General features: G+C 43.1%; 2 long non-coding RNA genes across 4 annotated transcripts in view; one reads left to right on the top strand and one right to left on the bottom strand.

Moving 5' to 3' along the window:
- The window catches only part of LOC307218018, a 29,441-nt gene extending 17,338 nt beyond the window's left edge, over positions 1-12,103 (top strand). Inside the window, exons 2-4 of one of the 3 annotated variants that reach the window (XR_013839659.1) lie at positions 730-797; positions 9,660-9,781; positions 10,985-12,103. This is a non-coding gene — a long non-coding RNA (uncharacterized lncRNA). Of the gene's footprint in view, positions 1-245; positions 299-729; positions 798-1,733; positions 4,798-9,659; positions 9,782-10,984 lie in introns of those variants that run through there. The other 2 variants (XR_013839660.1, XR_013839658.1) reach the window with 2 other exon arrangements.
- The window catches only part of LOC307218085, a 45,180-nt gene extending 23,627 nt beyond the window's left edge, over positions 1-21,553 (bottom strand). Inside the window, exon 1 of the long non-coding RNA XR_013839750.1 lies at positions 20,840-21,553. This is a non-coding gene — a long non-coding RNA (uncharacterized lncRNA). The remainder of the gene's footprint in view (positions 1-20,839) is intronic.
- Between the last annotated feature and the right edge of the window lie 1,136 nt (positions 21,554-22,689).

The following is a 22,689-nucleotide window of genomic DNA, read 5'->3' as shown; positions in this document are numbered from 1 at the left end:
TACCATCTTGATTCAAAATGTCTAGTCCTTGACCTCAGGAACCATCATGCAAAATTTGGTTATGGCATCATAAGAGGTATATGCACAGAGAGCAAACTAACAACTTTCCAAAATATGTAGTCGTTTCAATCATTTGCTTAGAATTTGCCTTTCAGAGCAAGTATTATAAAACTTGAATTGTTTAGCTGATCAGTGTCTAATCCCTGAGGGGTAGAGGTGGTTTATAAACATATTTGCTTTCCCAGTTCCTTGTGTATCTGCAACCAGAAAACAAGATACTTCCACAGTGGCAACTCAGGTAGGGAAGCCACACCCTATGTGGGACTAACATTGGGCTGATGCAGCAACAATTTCCTTTGAGATCTGCCATGGTCCAGAGACTGACAAACACCATAGCAAATGGATCATCTGAGGGGGAAATAACTTTGTCCATCTATACTAATTGTCCTGCCCTAGCTTGACTCAAAGTTCCCGGGGAAGGCTGGGTTGAAGCACTGGCACTTATTGGAAGAGCAGGGTCATGTCCAATAGAGCCATGTCTATTTGGCCAATTGAGCCATGTCCTTTCAGGACCCTGGACAGGTCACTGTGGCAGGTTCTGGCTCACATTCATGCAAAGGATAGCTGTGTCTGTAGCCTTCTGAAGGCAAGCTAATCTGGACCTGGGGTAAACCCTGTTCCTTTTGAGAATATGCCTGTTTCTTAAAAGGCCTATGCTTGATTTTGCAGCTGCTGGCTCCTGTGGTGTGGAAGTGGTGACAACTGCATTGGTAGGGTGCCCTCAGACTTGGAGTGAGGTAAGGCCCCACTCCCTGGAAGTAATTTAACTTTAAAATATTGAAATGCATCGATACCTACATCTCTGGATAAAGGTAAAGGTAAAGGGACCGCTGACTGTTAGGTGCAGTCGTGGATGACTCTGGGGTTGCAGCGCTCATCTCACTTTACTGGCTGAGGGAGCCGGCGTACAGCTTCCGGGTCCTGTGGCCAGCATGACTAAGCCGCTTCTGGTGAACCAAAGCAGCGCACGGAAATGCCGTTTACCTTCCCGCCGGAGCAGTACCTATTTATCTACTTGCATTTTGACGTGCTTTTGAACTGCTAGATGGGCAGGAGCTGGGACTGAGTAATGGGAGCTCACCCCGTTGCGGAGATTTGAACCGCTGACCTTCTGATCGGCAAGCCCTAGGCTCTGTGGTTTAACCCACAGCGCCACCCGCATCCCAGCACCACCCGCTGGATAGGCTTGCCTAAACAAAAATGTTTGAAGCAAGCACCAAAAAGAGTACAGTGCTATCTCGGGTTAAGAACTTAATTCATTCTGAAGATCCATTCTTAACCTGAAACTGTTCTTAACCTGAGGTACCACTTTAGCTAATGGGGCCTCCTGCTGCTGTCGCTCCGCCGCCGCACAATTTCTGTTCTCATCCTGAAGCAAAGTTCTTAACCCGAGGTACTATTTCTGGATTAGTGGAGTCTGTAACCTGAAGTGCCTGTAACCTGAAGTGTCTGTAACCTGAGGTACCACTGTACAGCAAATGTGCCAACAAACAGGGAGTTTGAAAGTGTAGGTGCTGCCATACCAAAAGATCAAGTATAAAAAACCTCTGTACATGCTCATTGGTTCCCTTTATTTTTATTGCAATGAATGATAGTCCTGACACTATTTTTCTAGAAAAAGAGGTACTGTACCAGAATTGACTATGAATGCCTCCCTTGTTCTCTTATAATAGCAATGGTACCCACCTGAGAGGTGCAGGAACTGAGTTCCAGCCAGTTCCTGCTGAAGAAAAGCCCTGCTGACCCTGGAAAATGGTATCAAGAAACTTGTCTACTGCTACTTTCTCACTAGATGTTCTCACCTGGCCAGAAGAATACCTGGTAAAAAATGAACTCAGCAGGAAGAATCACACAGCAGGAGAAAATTGTTTTAAAATCCAATTGTCACACACCACTAGCTGAGGTATTTTTTCCAGCTCTAGGATAATGTCATCCCTTTCTTCAAATGAGCTGAAACTAATTAATGACCTTGATTAAATTATCTTCTGCCTCAGAGCCACTGGAGTTTTTCTGAGATACAAAACACACATTCTAACTGACCCGGGTGAACAGGTAGACCTTTCTGGTTGAGGTTTCTCCCAATTGCTCCTCTCTTCATCCCCCACTTCCTAGAAATTCCATAACTGAAGCATTTGAAATGATTTATACAGCTTATGATGGTAATAGTGTTTATATAATGCTCTGGCAGTGTTCAAAGTATTCCATATTCATTGTCTCATTACTACATTCCTGTAAAGTAGATCACTATTTTCCCCCAAAATTCAAACAAGGAGCTTAGGCCAGGCTTCCTCAACCTTGACCCTCCAGATGTTTTTGGCCTACAACTCCCATGATCCCTAGCTAGCAGGACCAGTGGTCAGGGATGCTAGGAACTGTAGTCTCAAACATCTGGAGGGCCAAGGTTGAGGAAGCCTGGCTTAGGCAGAGGGTATAGTTGCTTACTTGAGATCACCTTATGAATTCAAGGCTGCTGTGGAATTTGCAAATCACATTTCACATTCTTAGCTGCTACATTATAATAGCCTTCAACAAACACAGCAAAATTGTTATGGTTATGTGGCGATGAAGTGATGTGGTAATTATGTATTAGCCCATCAGTTAGGATGGATAATTTATGGGCTAAAAGATGATCAAATGGCCAACTTCCTTATACCCTAGATCAGGGTGAAGAACTGAATCCGGTCAGCAGGATTCAGAACTGATCCACCCTCCACAGGACATTCTTTTTTTACAGGTGGGCAAACCTGTTCACCAGTCAATCACCTGACATCATAAAAATATAAATAGAGCTTAAGGCTGAGTCATGACCATCAGCCAAGACTGGTTAATCGGTTGGTCCATCAGTAAGAGCTGGCTTCTACTTATCTCACAGTGGAACAAGATGCTTTAATAAATATGCTTAGAGGGAATCTACAACTAAAATGAGGAAGGAAGGATAAAGTTATACCATATATATATATATATATATATATATATATATATATATCACATAATTTGTTCTAATAGTTGGTTTGAAAATTAGCTTTAGGGGCACCCTTCTTTGCTTCCTTAATGATGTGCAACATAATAGCCTCAACTGTAATAAAGACGAATTACTTTTTCATAAAATAATGAAACTCCAGTAAACATTCAAGGTTTATCGCTTAATTTATCCCCCAACACTTCCAGTGAGGGATTTTTTTAAAAAAATTCTCCTTTTTTAATATTCCTAGTCATTAGATTTCAATAACTAACTCGGTAGCTACGTGCGTCTCATTTCCCTGGACAAGGAAAATAGGCTGTAACTTCTTCTCAGTTTGAGTACTAATGCTGTAATTTAGAACTTCTGTCAAGATGAAAGATCTTCCAGGGGATTTACCGAAGACCCATAGCAACACTTGAGCACAGGGCTGGATAATGAAGTTTTCATTATTAAATAAAGATATTTTAGGAATGTCATAACCCATAAATCCATTCTCCTAGAATATATCACTACATTAGTTTGTTTATTTCAAACTCTGAGATGCCTGCCCCCACCCCTTAATATTTAGCTACTCCTTTGCACTCTCTGAAGTTGCCATGGAGATGATTTCAAGTGTCTCTTTTGGCAGCCCTGATGCTGAAATCTGATTGGATGGAAAACCCTAAATGCCTGTCAAGGAAGGCAGGGCAACCAACTCCTTTGTTGGCAGACATTCTAAGGCCCTGCAATTTAATGTTACCTTAAGGAAATGCTAATGTGAATCATAGAGGTTGGAAAGCTGAAGAATTATGAAGAGAGGTTTCCCCCCTCCCCTTCAAAGTGAATTTAGTGCTGCTGAATGGTACCAGATTGGGTGCCCTGGGGCTCAACTCTTCCATTAATTTACAAGGCACGTAGGCTGTCAGAAGCCACGAGAAAAATCCCCCATCTACCACCACGCACTGAAAGCTGCTACCTATGATGTGTTCCTGTGTTATGATTGTGTCCTTGGATAGCATGATACAGAAGCAGCTGCATACAGGCAGACTGGAGGAAACAAATGTTAAAACAGAGTCATTCTGGAACCGAATTTCCTAAATAATCAGTGGCTTTGTTATTATGGAGTTTGTACAGGGTTCTTTAGCAGCTGGGACCATAAGAAATGGTCTATAGCAGTCTATCCAGATAGGCAGGAAGAAATGAGACTGATCTGCTGCATTCCCAAAAAGAAGAAGAAAAGGCATTGACTGCTGAATTTGGAGTACCTGCGTACATCAAGGGTATGTGTACATCCAAATCCCACAGGCACTCCAAATGGCAAAAGTGGACACGGACTTGCATTGCACTAAAATGCTAATTTAGAAATAATTACTATTAGAAATGCAATACATAATGGGAAATCCTGTGACCAGCTGATCACCCTACCAGGCTGAGACCCTACCTGCCCACAGACTGTCTCACCAGAGTGATGCATGCTCTAGTTTTCTCCTGCTTGGACTACTGCAATGTGCTCTATGTGGGGCTACCTTTGAAGATGACCCAGAAACTACAATTAATCCAGAATGCGGCAGCTAGACCAGTGACTGGGAGTGGCCATCAAGACCATATAACACCGGTCCTGAAAAACCTGCATTGGCTCCCAGTATAATTCAAAGTATTGGTGCTGACCTTTAAAGCCCTAGATGGCCTCGGCCCTGTATACCTGAAGAAGCGTCTCCACCCCCACCATTCAGCCAGCTCTGAGGGCCTCCTGGTGGTTCCCTCGCTGCAAGTAGTGAGGTTACAGGGAACCAGGCAGAGGGCCTTCGCGGTAGCGGCACCCGCACTGTGGAATGCCCTCCCATCAGATGTCAAGGAAATAAAGGAAATAAACAACTATCTGACATTTAGGAGACATTTTAATGAGAAGGAGACATTTTAGGAGACATTTTAGGAGAAGTTTTTATTGTTTTGTGTTTTATCGTGTTTTTAATATTCTGTTGGGAGCTGCCCAGAGTGACTGGGGAAACCTTTTTATTATTATTATTATTATTAGTAGTAGTAGTAGTAGTAGTAGTATTAGTATTAGTATTAGTATTAGTATTAGTATTAGTATTAGTATTTGTTTGCCTGCTCAGTCTGCTATGCAGAGTGTTGATGGACATCCTCAAGAGCCCTGCTCTCCCTTCTGATGGTTTTATTGTTCAGCTGAACTTAAACAGGACTTCCCTCCAAATAGAAGGCTCATTCAAATAGAAGACCAACAGCCCTTCAAACAGAAGACAGTCCCCTGCATATCAGGGCATGTGACCACCCTACCACTAGCCTTGCTTCCAATGTCTCATGTGCCACTGGCCGCACCCCCCCAATGAACATTCAGTGTGACACCTGCAAGGGGGCAGCTGGATTGATTCTGGCACCACTTCTGTCCTCATTGACTTAAAAATGTTTCTTAATTAATTTTAACATGGGGACAGCATTCAGTGGAATGCCTACAAGATGAAACAGGAACCCTGCAGTCCATTACAACTGGTGGTAGTGCTGATCAGAATCAGCTAAGGCTGCTATCGTTCTTTGCATAATTCTAAACCCCATCCCAAAGACTGAAATCCACATGTAGGACAGTGCTTTGCACAATGATCAGGTATAAATGATCCCCTGGATGACTACGTCCAGTCAAAGGCAACTATGGGGTGTGGCACTCATCTAACTTTAGGCTGAGGGAGCCAGCATTTGTCCACAGTCAGCCTTCCGATTCATGTGGACAGCATGACTAAACTGATTCTGGCTCAACGAGTGCCAGAGCGCATGGAAACAATGTTTACCTTTCTGCCACAGCAGCACCTAGGTATACTGGGTGCTAGACTGCACATGCCTATATGAGACTAAATCCCATGGAAGGCAATGGAGCTTGCTTGCATAAGTAATAATAATAATAATAATAATAATAATAATAATTTATTTATACCCCGCCCTCCCCAGGCAAAGGCCGGGCTCAGAGCGGCTTACAAACAATAATAAAAACAATATGAATGATTACAACTTAAAAACAAAAATAAAATACATTAAAATAATGGAACATTAAAATATTAAAATGTAGCCTCATCGCAGGAGGAGAAGGAAAAGAAAAAGAGAGAGAGAGAGAGAGAGAGAGAGGGAATCAAATTGGCTCCAAGCCAAAGGCCAGGCTGAACAACTCTGTCTTACAGGCCCTGCGGAAAGAAATCAGATCCTGCAGGGCCCTGGTCTCATGAGGCAGAGCGTTCCACCAGGCCGGAGCCAGAGTTGAAAAGGCCCTGGCTCTGGTTGAAGCCAATCTAACTTCCTTAGGGCCTGGGACCACTAGGGTGTTGCTATTTATGGACCTTGAGGCTCTCCGTGGGGCATACCGGGAGAGGCGGTCCCGTAGGTACGAGGGTCCTAGGCCATGAAGGGCTTTAAAGGTCAAAAGCAGCACCTTAAATCTGACCCTGTACTCCACCGGGAGCCAGTGCAGCTTGAAAAGCACTGGGTGAATATGCTCCCATGGCAGAGACCCCGTGAGGAGCCTCGTTGCAGCATTCTGTACCCGTTGGAGTTTCTGGGACAGCTTCAAGGGCAGCCCCGCATAGAGCGAATTACAGTAGTCAAGCCTTGAGATGACTGTCGCATGGATCACTGTGGCCAAGTTGGGGCAGGAAAGGTAAGGGACCAACTGCTTGATGCGGCAAAGGTGGAAAAATGTCGCCTTGGCTGTTGCTGTAACCTGCGCCTCCATGGAAAGGGAGGCGTCAAGGATTACACCCAAACTCTTAACGGAAGGCAATGGCACTAACTGGGCCCCCACAAGAGAAGGGAGTTGGTCCCTCATCCCCATGCCATCCCGACCTAGCCATAGGACCTCTGTCTTCGAAGGATTTAGTTTCAATCGGCTCCCACGAAACCATCCAGCCACAGCTTCCAAGCATCTGGTGAGTGTGTAAGGGGCCGAGTCAGTGTGGCCATCCATCAGCAGATAGAGCTGAGTGTCATCAGCATATTGGTGACAGCCCAGCCCAAAGCTCCGGATAATCTGGGCAAGGGGGCGCATAAAGATGTTAAAAAGCATCGGGGAGAGAATTGCGCCCTGCGGCACTCCACACACCAAGGAGTGGCGCGATGACATTTCCCTTCCTAGTGCCACCCTCTGTCCCCAACCAGAGATAAAAGAGCACAACCAGTTATGGGCTATGCCCTGTATCCCCACGTCTGCGAGGCGGTGGTCCAGAAGATCATGATCGACCATGTCAAAGGCTGCTGACAAATCTAAAAGGATCAGCAGTCCTGACCCGCCTCGATCCAGTTGTCTACGGAGATCATCTGTTAGGGCAACCAGAGCCGTCTCCGTCCCAAAACCAGGACGGAAACTGGACTGAAATGGATCTAATGCCGATGTTTCCTCCAGAAACCTACCAAGCTGTTCAGCAACCGCTCTCTCAATTACCTTACCCAGGTATGGAAGATTTGAAACTGGGCGGTAATTGGATAGATCTAAGGGATCTGGTGGCGCTGTGGGTTAAAGCCTCAGCGCCTAGGGCTTGCCGATCGAAAGGTCAGCGGTTCGAATCCCTGCAGCGGGGTGCGCTCCCGCTGCTCGGTCCCAGCGCCTGCCAACCTAGCAGTTCGAAAGCACCTCCGGGTGCAAGTAGATAAATAGGGACCGCTTACCAGCGGGAAGGTAAACGGCGTTTCCGTGTGCGGCTCTGGCTCTGGCTCTGGCTCTGGCCAGAGCAGCGATGTCACGCTGGCCACGTGACCCGGAAGTGTCTCCGGACAGCGCTGGCCCCTGGCCTCTTAAGTGAGATGGGCGCACAACCCCAGAGTCTGTCAAGACTGGCCCGTACGGGCAGGGGTACCTTTACCTTTACCTTTAAGGGATCTAATGAAGTTTTTTTTAAGAGTGGACACACCACTGCTTCCTTCAGTTCCCCTGGGAATGTCCCCGTGTCAAGGGACAAATTGATAATTTCAACCAGGGGGGTCCGCACAACATCTGGACACTCCCTAATCAGCCAAGATGGGCACGGATCGAGGAGGCAGGTGGTGGGCCTACCAACTTGGAGGAATCTATCCACATCAGTAGGGAGTATCCGATTGAAATGGTCCAACACTGGACCTGAAGTCAGTCGAGGGGCCTCCAGTTCAGTCAATGTATCTAAATTGGCAGGGAGGTCACGGCGGAGCAACAGGACTTTCTCCACAAAAAAACTCGCGAATGCCTCACAGCTGTGGGTCGAATTTGTGCTTAAATTTGGTTGTCCTCCTAAGGACGTTATTGACCTAATTATTCTAAAAAGTTGTGCCGGGATGCTTAAATTTGGTTGTCCTCCTAAGGACGTTATTAACCTAATTATTCTAAAAAGTTGTGCTGGGATGCACAACAGCTTGTGCCAAGCTAGTGGATGCAATGGAAGCTGCAAAGTAAGATTTCTTAGCAGCTTTCATAGCCATCTCATAGGCTTTCATAAGCGTCCTATAAGATGTTCTTGAGGCTCCGTCACGAGTCCGTCGCCATACTCGCTCTAGCCGTCTGAGATCCCGCTTCATTTTCCGGAGCTCCTCAGTAAACCAAGGGGCCCAGTTTCGACAGGGTCGCAGAGGGCGCTTAGGCGCGATCTCATCAATGGCTGCCAAGTAGGCACAACTTTCGTAGATGGAGTAGTAGATTGAAGCTATGACAACCTTAGGAAAAGCCTTTCTCTGTGTTGATTAATTGAGAAGAGAAGGGCAATGTCAAAGGAATAATTCCAACTCTGGGGTGGGGCCTAGGGGTTTCAGCCTAAGGGTTGCATTCCCTTGTGAGGAATTTTCTGGGGGCTGTATTCCAGTGGTAGATAAGCCCAGAGCCAAAAGTGAGCACAGCAATAAATTTGACTCCAACCTTTGTACAGCAGGCTAAATTCTAGCCCTACAAAAGTCAGAGGGGTGTATGCACACATCTCCCCATCCATCATCCAGCCCAGCAAGAGGCATTATCACAGTGCAAGGATACAGTCTAGCTAGGCAAATGCACTTGAGGAAGGTAATGTTTGATGTTTTACTATGTTTTTATATATGTTGTAAGCTGCCCAGAGTGGCAGGGGAAACCCAGCCAGATGGGAGGGGTATAAATAATAAAATTATTCTTATTATTATAGAGCAGAGCCAGTGAGGTGTGGCTCAGATAAAGAAATCTGGAGGGGCACATTCAGCCCCTGGACCTGAGACTCCTCCTACCTGTTCTAGATCCTTCATTGTGTCCTGCATTGCAACTGATTGCTACTGGGAGGGGAAATGGAGACAGCGAGGGTTTCATATATCCCTTTGTCTTCTCCGCTCTGCCTGCCAATGCACGTAATACATGCAACTTTCTGTTGAACTAGCAAATCTCTGGGTTGGGTATCATTATTTTTTCATACCTTATGCAATATTTGAATAAATTGCTTGCAAGTATTATTTCCTTTTCTGAGCATTCTGGGATAGGGCAGGTTTAAAAAAAGTCAAATAAGTTAAATGCAAACTGAAATAAGGAAAAGTAGCAGGCTGGAGCCTGTGCTGGAGCTTATGCAACCACTCCTGGCTTCCACCCCCTCTCCAGCCAGGTGCTGTTGCTCCAACACTACACTGTCCTTCTTCCTGTATCTTTCATTCATGTATCTGCCATTCTCCTAATTTTTTTCAGGACTAGGAATGGGCTCTGATCTGGCAACAAGATTGGGTTCCAAATAAGTGGATCTCTTGCAGTGGCATCCTAGCCATTAAAGTAGGCAAAGGAGCTGAGGCAGTCTGCACATGCTAAGTTCAGTGAGTACTTGATTGCTTGTAATGTCAAAATTATATTCTACCACTATGCAAAGGTCCATACTGCATCCATACCCAGAAGGAGATATCAGACTGAGGAGGAGAATTCTGAAATGCATCGCTTTGGACGACCAGCTGGAGGGAAATTTTTTTGAATAGTCCCGTGCTGAAAATATATGTGCACAGTAAACTGGCATAGAAGTGGGAGGGAGGGAGGAGATGATCCCTAATAGATTGTCTACATTAGAATTGCTCACTGGAGCACCACAAAGTTTCATGCCTCAAATCTGGAGGACTACAGAGATGGTATTGGCAGTTGCCTCCTGTGCCATCCCACCCCTTCCAGTTACGGCCACCCTTTTATTTAGCAATTGTACCCCACCCACCAATTGCTCCAAGAGACCGCCTACATCTCAAACCCACACACTGGTTCTATGAAGAGATTGTTTGACAATCCTCCCCCCTGCCCCGCCCACACAAACAATCTGAAATGCCTCTCTTGTCCATATATATATGTCCATGGTTGGATTTATGCCTTGCTCTCCCAGCAGCAAAGGAAAAGCAACACAAACTACACAAATGGGAGTAACAGCAGAAGTATATTTGCAATGACAAGATAATGAGGCAATTGTGATCTGCATGGTCTTTCTTGGGTCTGAACAGATGTGCTATTTACCTCTCAGAAGGTGTGGGCTTTTGAAAACAGAAAGCTTCTGTCATTTATTTGCTTTCACAAGAAGGACAAAAGTGAGTTTTCTACAATAGATATCTCAGTTCTGGAATTAAATTAGATGCAGTGAGGTCCAACATAGGATGGTGCTTAAAATGCCAGATCGAGTCTGGGTGGCGACAAATCCCCACCTAGCCACTTTAAGTTTGCTGTGTGATCTTGGGAGTGCCGTTATCTCTTGACCTAGCCTACCTTATCAGGTTGTCGTGAGGGCAAAGTGGGGACACCATATGCATTGCATTGAGCTCACTGGAGGAAAGTCAGAATATAAATATAACAAAAAAAAAAAAATCAATGGATAATAGTGATATGCAAGCATCGTCTAATGCTTCTGTTATTGCAGTCATGCACAGCAGGAGGAGCTGGTGATCAATATCAGTTTCATGACCTGGATGCTACTAATGCTAAACTGACTGTGGAGGACTGGGAGAATGGATGAAATGCAAGAACTATGTGTACATTTGTTCCATTTGCAGGCAGAAGGAAGGACGTTCCCTTGAAAGATTACAGAGATTTTCGTGGAATAGAAATACATGGCAAGTGGGAGGGGGAGGGAGAGAGAGAAGAAGGAGAGGGATGTGCAGCTGACATCTGTGAAGTCATCCATTGCCTCCCCCAAAACATCTGGGGAAGAAAATTATGAATTGTGCTTCTAAAAAAAGAGACGAGGGTGTTCGCTCATCATTAGTACTGTATATTTATTTTTAGAGTGGAAAACAAACTGCAAACACTATCAGCCCTTCCATTAATTGAAAATAAATTTTCCTCACCCAGCACTAAACAAATGGAAAAGTTTGGCAAGATAGTGTTAATGCTGCCTGTAATAGTTTGCTAAGATTCAACTAATTAAAAAAAATCTCATTTGAAGATAGTTAATGGATTCTGCATTTCTACAAAGCATTAGGAAGACAATATTTATCTGAACTTCGGGGGCTTGTACTGATTACTACTCAATTAGTTGTGATTCAATTCACTGAAGAAAAATGGTCATTTCATTAGCACAAAGAAATAACCATTGGCCAAAAAATATATTTCCTGCAATTGCTATGGCAACTGGGATAACACTGTGCTGAGCTTGGAATTTTAATTCTGCCTGGATTTGTAATTGTGACCATGCTGGATCATCCTTGAATGACTGCCTGATGTTGGAAAATGACTGGGTGAGGGTGAACAAACTGAAAGTAAATCCAGAAAAGATGAAGCTGTTCATGGTAGGTGGTCAACTGTTCCAAGGCGAATCTACAGAGATATAAATGGGACTTCCATTTGGGACTCCCATGCTTGTCCTTCAGAGTAGTGGGGCTTATCCTACTGCAGTGGTGACAGTAGAACAGCTGGCTGGCAGTTGCCACCCCCACCTCCATTCCTCAGTGTCATCTGGGAAGATTGTGGAGGGAAAACCACAGTTTCCTCATCCCAATAAAAAGTAGCAGATGCTGGAGGAGGTTACGTTTTGTTGTGTCTGACATTTCTTCCTACTATTGTGCAGAGCATGGAATTGCTATGTCTGGGGTATGGTAGATAAATAATATGGTGGCTACCAGGTGGAAAGAGCTGAGGATCTCTACACCCTCCCTCACAGACAGCAGCAAAGGTAAGGCAAAAACAAAACAACAACAAAAAACCAACCACCCCTCATGAATGGGAGTGTAAAGATCTGCCAGGGCTTTCCTAGCCTGCTGTGAAGTCCAACACACCTGCCCTTTTGTGATCTACCCAGGGCTGGGAAGCAGGCTGGTAGGAAGTCTCACATACAAGGCCTTCTGCTTTGTTAGTCCAGTGGACAGGGCAGGGACCAGCTGCAACCATGGGGCCATAATGAAATGAATGAACCAACCAACCAACAAATGAATGAAAATGAAAATGAATGAGAACACAAGGGAGGGAGGGGGAGAAAGAAGAAGAGGAGGACTGCAGAAACCCCTTCCCCAGAAGCTGCCTGGGGGGAAGCCCTACATCTATGCTAAGGGTCAATCCTGCTTGACACAGCTTTATAAGCCAGGACTTTAGTAGTTCAGACTAACTGCTAAGTGCCCTTGTGCCTTTAACAACTAGAGCTGAATCCTAAGTCTTAAAGTAAGTTCTTTTCAGCTACTTCAGGCTCCCCCTTTTCTGTATGCCCCACATCACTTCAGTGGCAGCCTCCATAGGCCCAGGGCAGTTCAAGTATTATGCCAGGTGAAGGAGGGGCTGGAGAAGGTTAATAAGGGTCCACCACTTGATATTTTCTCCAGGCAGCCCTGGTTTGGCTCTGGGAACATTTAATTCTCTCACTGCTTAATTACATGGACATTTGTGAACTTTATTTACCCATATTCTATCTGGAGAAGATCCTAAAGTCTTGGTGTGGAGCAACATTGGGAATAGAGATATGTATACATTCTGAATGCTTTTGAGTGTCATAAATTTTCTTTGCGATTGAACTTAACACAATGAAAGCAATGGAACCTGGGGCTTTTTATGTCTCCCCCACATACCCACCCACCCACACACCCAATACCCTACCGGCGGCAACAAAACAAGTATGCCTGTAATGATGAAATAACAAAGCAATTGTTATTTGCATGAATGAATAATGGAATTCATGCACTCTTTTAAAAAGAAAGGAAATAGAATTCTAGAGAGGACATTGCTCGGGAATCTGTTTTCTCCATTCTGCCTCCCTGAATTCTAGGTCTCACCTTTCTTAGAAAGAAGATTAATTGTGGCAAAACTTTTGTATCTGCAGAAGGGCACAGGATGAATGGCTGCAGAAGGAGAAAATATCTCAGGCATGGTAAAGTTAGGTAGGGTTTGCCAACCATTTGGGTCCATGGGCACATTTCTAAACTAAAGAAAGTGTTGTGAATCTCTCACATACCACCAGCAGCAGCAGCATTAAAATACATTATATACTGCCTTTCATTTCGAGAACAAATGCCAAGGTGTTTCACAAACAAAAAAGCTCAAAGCAAAATGACAAGGATGAAACCAATTGTAAAAAGACAGCTACATAGTACAACAATTTCATCAAAACAATGTAACACCCGTAAACAAGGTAATTAAAACAGAATAAAAGTTAAAACAATTAAACAGGAGGTTCAAGTTAGAACACCATGGGAATGCTTGTCTAAACAGGTATGTTTTCAAGAGCAAAAGGAATGCCAATATTGATGGGACTCCTTGCATTTCAGCAGGGAGAGCATTCCACCGTACTTGTGTCACAAGTGAGAAAGCCTAGCTCCATGCTATTACATCTTGTTATTCACCAGGCTGTGGCAAAACTAGACCTCTTAATGTCCTTACCTGACAAAGGAGGGAAAGATGACTTTTTTGGTAACCAGAGTTGTTTAAAGCTTTGTAACAGGGACTTAAAGCCAGTTCAATGGTTAACAGACAGCCAGGACAGATCCCTTAGCTAGAGTGATATGCGCCCAATACTCACCACCTAGGCCACAGCATTTTGCATCTGCTGCAGCCTCTGGATCAGCTGTCAGGGAAGCCCAACTTAGAGCACATTGCAATGATCTTAAACATGAGGCTACCAACACATGTGTTATTGTAGCCAAACTACCCCTGTCCAAAACACAGCACAGTTCACCCACCAGCCAAAGCTGATGATAGGCACTCTTCACCACAGAAACCAACTGGGTCTCTATGGACAAAGATGGATCCAAGAACATTCCCAAACTATGTACAGTGGTACCTCTGATTACGAATTTAATTCATTCCAGAGGTCCGTTCTTAACCTGAAACCATTCTTAACCTGAGGTACCACTTTAGCTAATGGGGCCTCCCGCTGCCACCGCACCACCAGTGTGCGATTTCTGTTCTCATGCTGAGGTAAAGTTCTTAACCTGAGGTACTACTTCCGGTTTAGTGGAGTCTGTACCCAAAGTGTTTGTAACCTGAGGTGTTTGTAACCCAAGGTACCACTGTACCTGTTTCTTCAGGGTGAATGCAGCCCTGTGTAGAACAGGCAGATGCTCCAATTTTTGAACCTGGGAACCAGCTGCCCACATTGTAAATGTTTTAATACATCTAATTTTTCAAAAAAAATGTATGGTTTATTGTCATTAAAAATGTTTATGCCTCAATTAGAGTTGCCAAAGTCAGCTTCCAACAACTAATCGGGACAGCAATTTAAACACACTTCTTTGTAAGCCCATAACACTGCCTCCTTTCTGCTTTACCAATAGAGTCATGCTTGCTTTTGTTTCAAAAGAAAGAGAAACAAGAGGCATCCCATAACCTATCTTGCTGTACCCACTACCAGAGAGAAGGGTTTTCTCCTCCCTTAGGGTCAATGAAAGGAGAAGAGGTGTGGCTTAGCAGTCATTTGGTAAGGTGGAGGGGTCTCCTTTGCATACACAGGCTGTCCAAAACAAGTCTGAGGAGCTATTGGTGGGCAGGACTTCTGCCATATCCAGGGCTTATTTTCAGCTGGAACTCACTGGAACTCAGTTCTGGCACCTCTCAGGTGGGCACCATTGCCATTATAAGAGAACAAGGTGGGTGTTCAGGGTGAGTTCCAGCACCTCTTTTTCTACAAAAATAGCACCGGCCATATCTAAGTCTTTTTTTGTAGTAACAGAAGGAGCTAGTTTCTAGTTGTGGGTTTGGTTAGCATAACTTCAGAAGCAGAACTCCTTCAATATTTCTGCACACTGGTGGTAGCTAACACATTCAGTTATGAACATGTAACTAACGTGTTTCCTTTGATGTAAATGAGAACCAGCCACCAATATTATGGTTTGGGACCAACTCATTCTAGCAATAATTACTTCATTAATCTTCTCAGCATCCTGGGGAGGTAGATGTTGTTATCCAATTTTTCAAATGGCATAGAAGTCTTGTTACAGATTGAAAAAATGACTGTTCAAAGGATCTGCCACCACACAGACATTCTCTGCAAATTTTATAATGCAGTGTTTTTCACTGTCAACCCTTCAGAAGCTGGGGATCAAGATGTGAGAGCCTTGGCACAGGGCAAGATGTTATATAGTGAGGTCAGTAGCAGCTTCGTCTCTCTTCCCCATAAATTTAATCCATTTTTTTCTCAATTACTCACTCGCCAAATTGCCTCTCTTCTGGTCTCAAAGTGGGGAAAGATACCACACAGGTGGTTTGTTTATTTTTTTTAAAGCATTTTCTTTAATTCTTGTTACATATCAGATCTCAATGCCAGACTTAAAGAGGAGCCACCAGTCTTCTACTGTGTATTGCACTCATGCTAGATCCTTGATTCAAAAGGGTAACTCAGTAGCCTGTGATGTGGCACACCATAACCACATCAGGACCTCATTTCTACTTTATCTGTCAGTGAATGAAGAGACCTGGTGGCTTCCCATCTTTTAAATTTCACAATGATTATAGTAACTGGCTGCCTTGTCAGCACCTTAGCCCTGTTCAGTACTTGATGACTACAATATCAAGTGGTTGCTTGCATGTGTGAATGACCCATCACCAATAATGGAGGAGAAATTTGATCCATTGCACATTTAAAGCTGAACCTACCTAATTCACACTTTCTGAAACAATACACTGAACTGAAATACAGCCACTCTTTGAAATGCTCTTCTCTGAATTTTGTAGTGCAATAAATGTCTATATTAGGGGAAGATACACAAAAATGCATACAGTTGTGAAAATAACTGACACAATGCATTATCTTAGGGGACTTTATTTGCCAAAATAGCTATATTAGGTGAAATAAACACTAGAGGGGCAAACCTATGGCAAGATCCACTAGGATGAGTAGCTTAGGATGCAGCAGTTCAGCCAGTGTTAAGTCCCCAACCCCAGCTCAGCCAAAGATACACCAGTGTAACTTGCTCATCCTGGCTCAGCTGCCTCAGCTAAAGCTGGATGAGCCAAGGCTGGTCTAAGTCCCCAAAAGGGACATTCCGGAAGTGGGACCAAAGAGAGGGGACTTAGGCTGGATCCTAAACACATTCAGCTTGGTCACATGACTTGGCAACCCAGTTTAAGACACTATTTTAACAGCTTGTTTTCCCTCAACCATGTTTAGGCAGAGAAGCAGCAGCTCCACTGGCAAACAAGGTTTGGATCTGGTGTAACTTGATGTCGGCTTAATTGACTCTATATGAAGGTCCTCTGCTTCCCCCACAATTCAAGGTCATGTGTGTATTCCCCTGCTTTGTTTGATTGATGTATTTATGTTCTGTACCTGATGGTTTTATTGTACCCCTGTATATTTGTTGTATTTTATCTTAAACTTAAAGGTGTTGTTTAAGTACCTGTTAGTAAATAATAATACTGAACAATGATCAGTGATCCTTTCCAGCATGAGCTTAAATTAGGCCTGAACATGGAGGAACATAATTACAAGCTGCACCACAAGAGAAAAAAGGGGCTGGAATAATTTCACGGCAATGTGTTGTTATAAAATTGAAAACTCAACCTGAAGCTGCTTAAATTCACCTTTACTCACACATAGGGTATACCCTTTGGTAAATATGTTTAGGATTGAAGCATAAATCACTTCTCAATTAATTTTTGAAACTTACCATACAGTTATATCGAAACCTGCAATGGGTATATGGAGTGAAGAATTTTGCTACATTCCATTAGCTCTGCTGGGTTCAGTGGAATAAATGCAGCAAACAATTCACTAGCAGATAAGGGTAATGAGAGACCTTGCAGGGGATGGAAATCTTAGGAATGTACAGAATGGGCAGCAGTTTGCAGTTATTGGTTAAATGAGCCACTGATGCAATTCCAAGCGCTTACTGTTAACTAAGCATTTGTGTCTTTATCGTATTATATTTTTTAGCCAGCTTCCTTCTTCTGTGGAGTCCCCCCCCCCCCCGCCAGCAGTTCTAGCTTTGTGTCTGAAGTGTCAACAAAGCTGTTAGTTTGAGCAAATTGTTTTCGGTGACAACCTTTAGATTAAGATCATTTCAGACTTCCAGTAAGGAATACACACACACACACACACACACACACACACACATTTTGACCTTTGTCTGCCCAAGATAAAGCCAAAGAAAAGATAAAGAAAAAGTGGCAAATTAGAATGGAATGAAATGTACGATCTAGATAAATATCAGCATTAAGAGTTTGCTTTCCTGCATGATTTTATACACCACCTTACTTTATCTCTAAATGAAGCCCCTGCCCCAATGCTAACCTTACCTCACCTGGGAGTTCCTCCATTTTATTTATTTATTATTTATTAAATTTATATACCACCCTTGAACTGAAGATCAGAGGGCCATTTACAATATAAAAATACACAAAAATACATAACATAGTAACAAACAAAAACAATACCCCTCCGTCAGTTTAAAATGCCATAGAATGTTTAATTACCCAAAGGTCTAGGAGAAGAGGAATGTTTTTACCTGTCATCTAAATATATGTAATTAAGGCGACAGGTGAGCCTCCCTGCAAAAAGCATTCCACAGACAGGGAGCCACCACAGAAAAGGTCCGTTCTCGTGTTGCTGCCCTCCAGACCTCTCACAGAGGAGGCACACAAATGGCCTCAGATGATAATCACAGGGTCAGGGTCAGCTCATATGGGGAGAGGCAGTCTTTGAGGTATTGCAATTATCACTTCTACTATTTGGGTTCCCCTTTTTCTGAATTTTCCCCCAGCTCTACAATATCCTTTTTGAGGCAAGGTCATCAGAACGGTATATTAGTATTCCAAGCACGGTCTCACCGTAGAGTTGTAAGTAAGAATGTGCCATAGATCTGGTTCATTCACTTCTTTCCTCTGCAATGCTTGCACAGTAGTGTCTAGATATCAGTATAGGCAAATGACTAACACAGCTGTCATCCACCAGTACCTAGAGGCTTTGACCTTGAGCAGTATTAGCTCTTGCTACCAATGCTGCTGACTTATTACTTAGCAGAGGTGATGGTGAGGAGAGGCCACCTTGTGCCACAGAGATCACAGGCTGCATTGTGACTGCATGCTACCATATATTGATGTTTGATTCACAATTGTATTGCATTATTGGACCTGTATTTCTAGAGAACAGATGCTTGTTACACAGGTCTTTGCAAGCTAGTGAGGATCATCAGGCAGTGTCTAGCCATGAGGCCAGGATCCACCCCCTGCTTTGTAGGCCATAATATGCACAGTTTAAATGTGTCTCGACGAGTCTGGAATGTGTATGTGGGTGTGTTTGATACACACAGTCATACTGGCAATCACAGTTTGTCAACCAATGTTCCCAATTCCATTTGGCAAGGCTTGGAGATTCATTGCACAAGCGAAGCAAACTGAAGTTCATTAGATGAAACTACTTTTTCATATTCTTCCTTGGAAGCAAAGAAAAAGAAGTCTAACTAGACACTTCCAGTTCTGTTACAGTAGTATGGCTTTCTTTTACACTATATACTGTACTATGCAGGCAGAAACTTGCCTTGCTGGATGCTGTTTAATTCAAAATTGCTCAAGTGCTTTATATTGGGGGTTGTTGTCAAGGTGGCTTGCAAGTTGTTCTTGGAAGCTATTTTTTTTTATTTGATGTCTTTCATTACTTTTAATTAAAACACTGGAGGCATTTTGGGTTTTGTTTCCTAAAAAGATTGCAGTAGTATTAGTGCTTCAGAACTACCAAGGTTGGGAGCCAAAATTCAGTGTGCATCAATATGAGTTTCAACACACACAATAAGAGTAGGTATAATATTAGATTCAATTTTTTTTATTCCGATTCAGATATTGTAACCTTAGGTCTATATAATATGAAACAGATAATTAAGGCAGCAGCTCTAAACACACCTACATTAAAATGAATCACTTTGAAACTGAAGGTGAGGACTTAAGACAGGGGTGGAGAACCTGGACTACAACTCCATGACTACTGAGAATGCTGGCTGAAAATGGTGGAAGATGAGCTTCCCATACCTTCTGAAGGACCACAGGTTTCCCACCCCTGGTTGAAAGCATCTTGGATTCCAAAACTAAATATATAGCAACACAATGCTAAGCATATCTATTCAGAAGTCCCATTGTGTTTACTCTCAGTTACAGGATCGCTGCATAAGTTCCTGTTCTGCTACTGATATTCCATCATCAATCATCCAAGTGATGAAGACTATGAAGTGTTCTCTTAGAAAGGCTGGATCCACTTTGTAAGTTTGCATACTAGCAGGTATGTATGGGTCATCTCCAATTGTCTTCTTGCTCAAAAAATGATTGCGAAGACAGCATAACAGTGTCCACAACTACACTGATAAGGAGCAAGTGGAGAAAAGGCAACATGGATTCTTCTGTAAGAGTTGGAACACATGGTTCCCTTCTTGGAGCTGTTATTAGTGTAGGAACCAAGGAAAGACCATGTAGCAGGAGGAAATGCAGCATACTTTAGGGCATGGCTGACCAACCTCTGGGCTAAAGCTCCCATCTTCCTTGACTATTGGCCTTGCTGGCTAGGGCAGATGAGAGGCTGGAGTGAAACCACATCTGGAGGCGCACACGTCAGCCACCCCTACTTTAAGGTCATCACATACTTTGTGTGCAGGCGGCCCTAGTTCCCCAGTTCAGAAGACTTGAAATACCAGGGCCCAGAAGTACTTAGGCTCTAGAGAGCTCCTGCCAGCCCGAATACACCATATAGTAGGCTGGATGGACCAATGCCTTAATTCAGTATGTAGGGCAGTTTCATATAATCAGAATATATGAAGATAATATTGGCTATGGAAATATATCCACAATGAATGTGGATACAGCTGAGAAGAGGGCATGGACTTCCCTTGACAGACAGAGAAATCACAATTACATCTGTCATAGGGATCAGCATGGCACAAGATTTAGGGAGGGGAATGGCACATGAAGCAGGAATTGAGAAAGAGGAACAAAAGACACAAAAGCGGGAATAGAAGAAAGGAAGAAATCAGCATAGGGTGAGTCAATCGACAAACCGTCATTATAAAGCAACCCACTATTTACATCTCCTAGCCTTACCCCCACCCCAGCATTTGAAATATAAGGGTTGCCTATTTTTATCCCAGCCTTTAAAAAATAGACCCTCAAGGTGGCTCACAATAGTTTAAGTACAACAAAATCAAACCATTCAGAATAACCTTTAAAAGACAAAAAAAGAGAACTAAGCAGTAGCCAGTAGCAGCACAGCAGAGAGACCAAATTGCTCTTGTAGCAGTATCCATGTGAAGCTCCCTATGTACTCAAGAAATGCAAAATAAATGTTAAGTACCATTATTACTGAGGTAGCAATTATTGTTGAACTTTTTGTTTGCAGATGACAGTAAAACTCTTGATTTTAAAATGCCATAATGGTTTAAGAAGGCAGCTTGCCAGAGGCTTTCTCTATTATATTTCAGTGCATTAAGCAGCAAGAGGAAGCAAACACTCACATTTAGAAAGTGTTGCAGTGAAATGGTGGCAGAGCCCGTCTGCCGCTCTTCCGTAACTGCAGGAGGGGTCCACAGAAACCTCTCTCACCGCCACCAAATTTGAGTTTTGCCTCAAGTCAAATAAAGTTTCAACAGATATTTGGCAGCTGCTCCAGTCATGCAGCTACTAGCCACTCGTTCCATAACCTAGTCACTCCGTCAAATGCTTTTGACAAGCTGGATCTTGAGAAAATGTAAAATCAACAACATTCACATATGTATTCCCGTAAGCTTTCAGCAATGGATTCTGTACTGCCACCAACGCCAGCTTGGTGAATGTTAGAAATGATACTAAGTTTCTTTATGCATCAGTGGTGATCTGTTACAACAGGAGCAACAAAGACTAACTATCCTTATGCCATTAATAAATGTGCTAAAGTACCAGGAGACACTGCTGTATTTATTCTGCCACAGCTTGGGACTACTATTTGTGCTTTGATTCAAGACATCCTAGCTTCATTGTTGGGTTTCTAGTCTAAAACTCATGGCAGAGCCCATTGTGCAGTACAACTGCAATAGTAAGATTCACATGTGAGGCTGTCTGGAACTGATGGAAAACTGAACATGGAGTATAATGGTAAATCTGAGAGCTAGTAGTACTTGCAATCACACTGTGATGTAATTATACATGTGATGATGATGATGATGATGATATTAACTATTAGTAGCAGAAGTAGTAGCAGCATTAAAAACAGAAGCCACATCAGACACTAGCTCAAATGCATTTGGAAGAATAATAATGAAGAATAATAATAATGTAATGCTGAAGTGTCCATTTTTACCTTCAAGGAAGCTACACTTATATAGCAATAAATAATACAGAAGGGGGAACTGGGAAGATTTCTGAGCACAGTATACATTAGTTGGGAAGTGAAACATCTTTTCAATAGTTAGGAATAAATCTTAAATCTTTAATATCTCTTGCAGTCTCATTTTAATCACATCATAAAATATTACATGATATGAGCATTGGTGCAAGGGTGCAGGTGCCTAATTTCTGGTCCATTTTGAGAAGCTGTCTGTGGCTCAGCATTTGTGGATTGGGAGGCTGCTGGCTTTTGAATTAGATTTTCTGCAAAAATTCACATCTGAATTCTGATCAAATATTGTGGGCCCAGCATATTTCCAAAGCATGGACTGGAAATTCTGGTGACTATACCAAAATCTGCCACTTATTATATTGGTCATGTGCAGAAATCTGATTCAGTACACATTTAAAGGCAAATCTATTGAGCTTCCACTTTCCACAACAATGCGCAAACTGAAACACAGATATCCTTCAATATTTGCATTTATCTGAATTTTGCAATGCAATTATCTAACCCACAATGCTTACAGCAATGCATATTTCAGGGGGAAGTGTGCACAAAAATGAGTATGTTAATGAAAATAACTTACAAATATATATATTAGGGATGAAATGCAAAAATGTGTATATTAGTCAAAGCTGCATATCTGAGAATTTTCATGAGGGTTTCTCCCTTTTAAAAATCCACAAATCACTGTCGAAATTTATCACTGCTGAAATGTGGAGAACAGACTTTCAGATAGGAAAAAATGAGAAATGGAGAGAATCAAAATGGACAGATGATTCTATTCCTAGTCATGTGCGAAATCTGCATAGACTGAACCAAGCCCTAACTGTCCACCCCTGACCACTGTTGCCTCACTCAAGGTACAAAAGATACCTAAATTTAGGATGTCAAGTAACTCATTTTTAGTACTATTTGGACCTGTCCCTGCATTTCTGCCTCCACTCTGCCTTTAGCCATCCCAGTCCATAATAGTGTCCCCTTAGCTTCCCTAGCCTT

This window comes from Podarcis cretensis, assembly GCF_951804945.1.
Source record: "Podarcis cretensis genome assembly, chromosome: 6".
NCBI classification, from domain to species: Eukaryota; Metazoa; Chordata; class Lepidosauria; order Squamata; family Lacertidae; genus Podarcis; species Podarcis cretensis.
The sequence above is the reverse complement of the archived record's forward strand: the minus strand, read 5'-3'. Positions and strand labels throughout refer to the sequence as shown.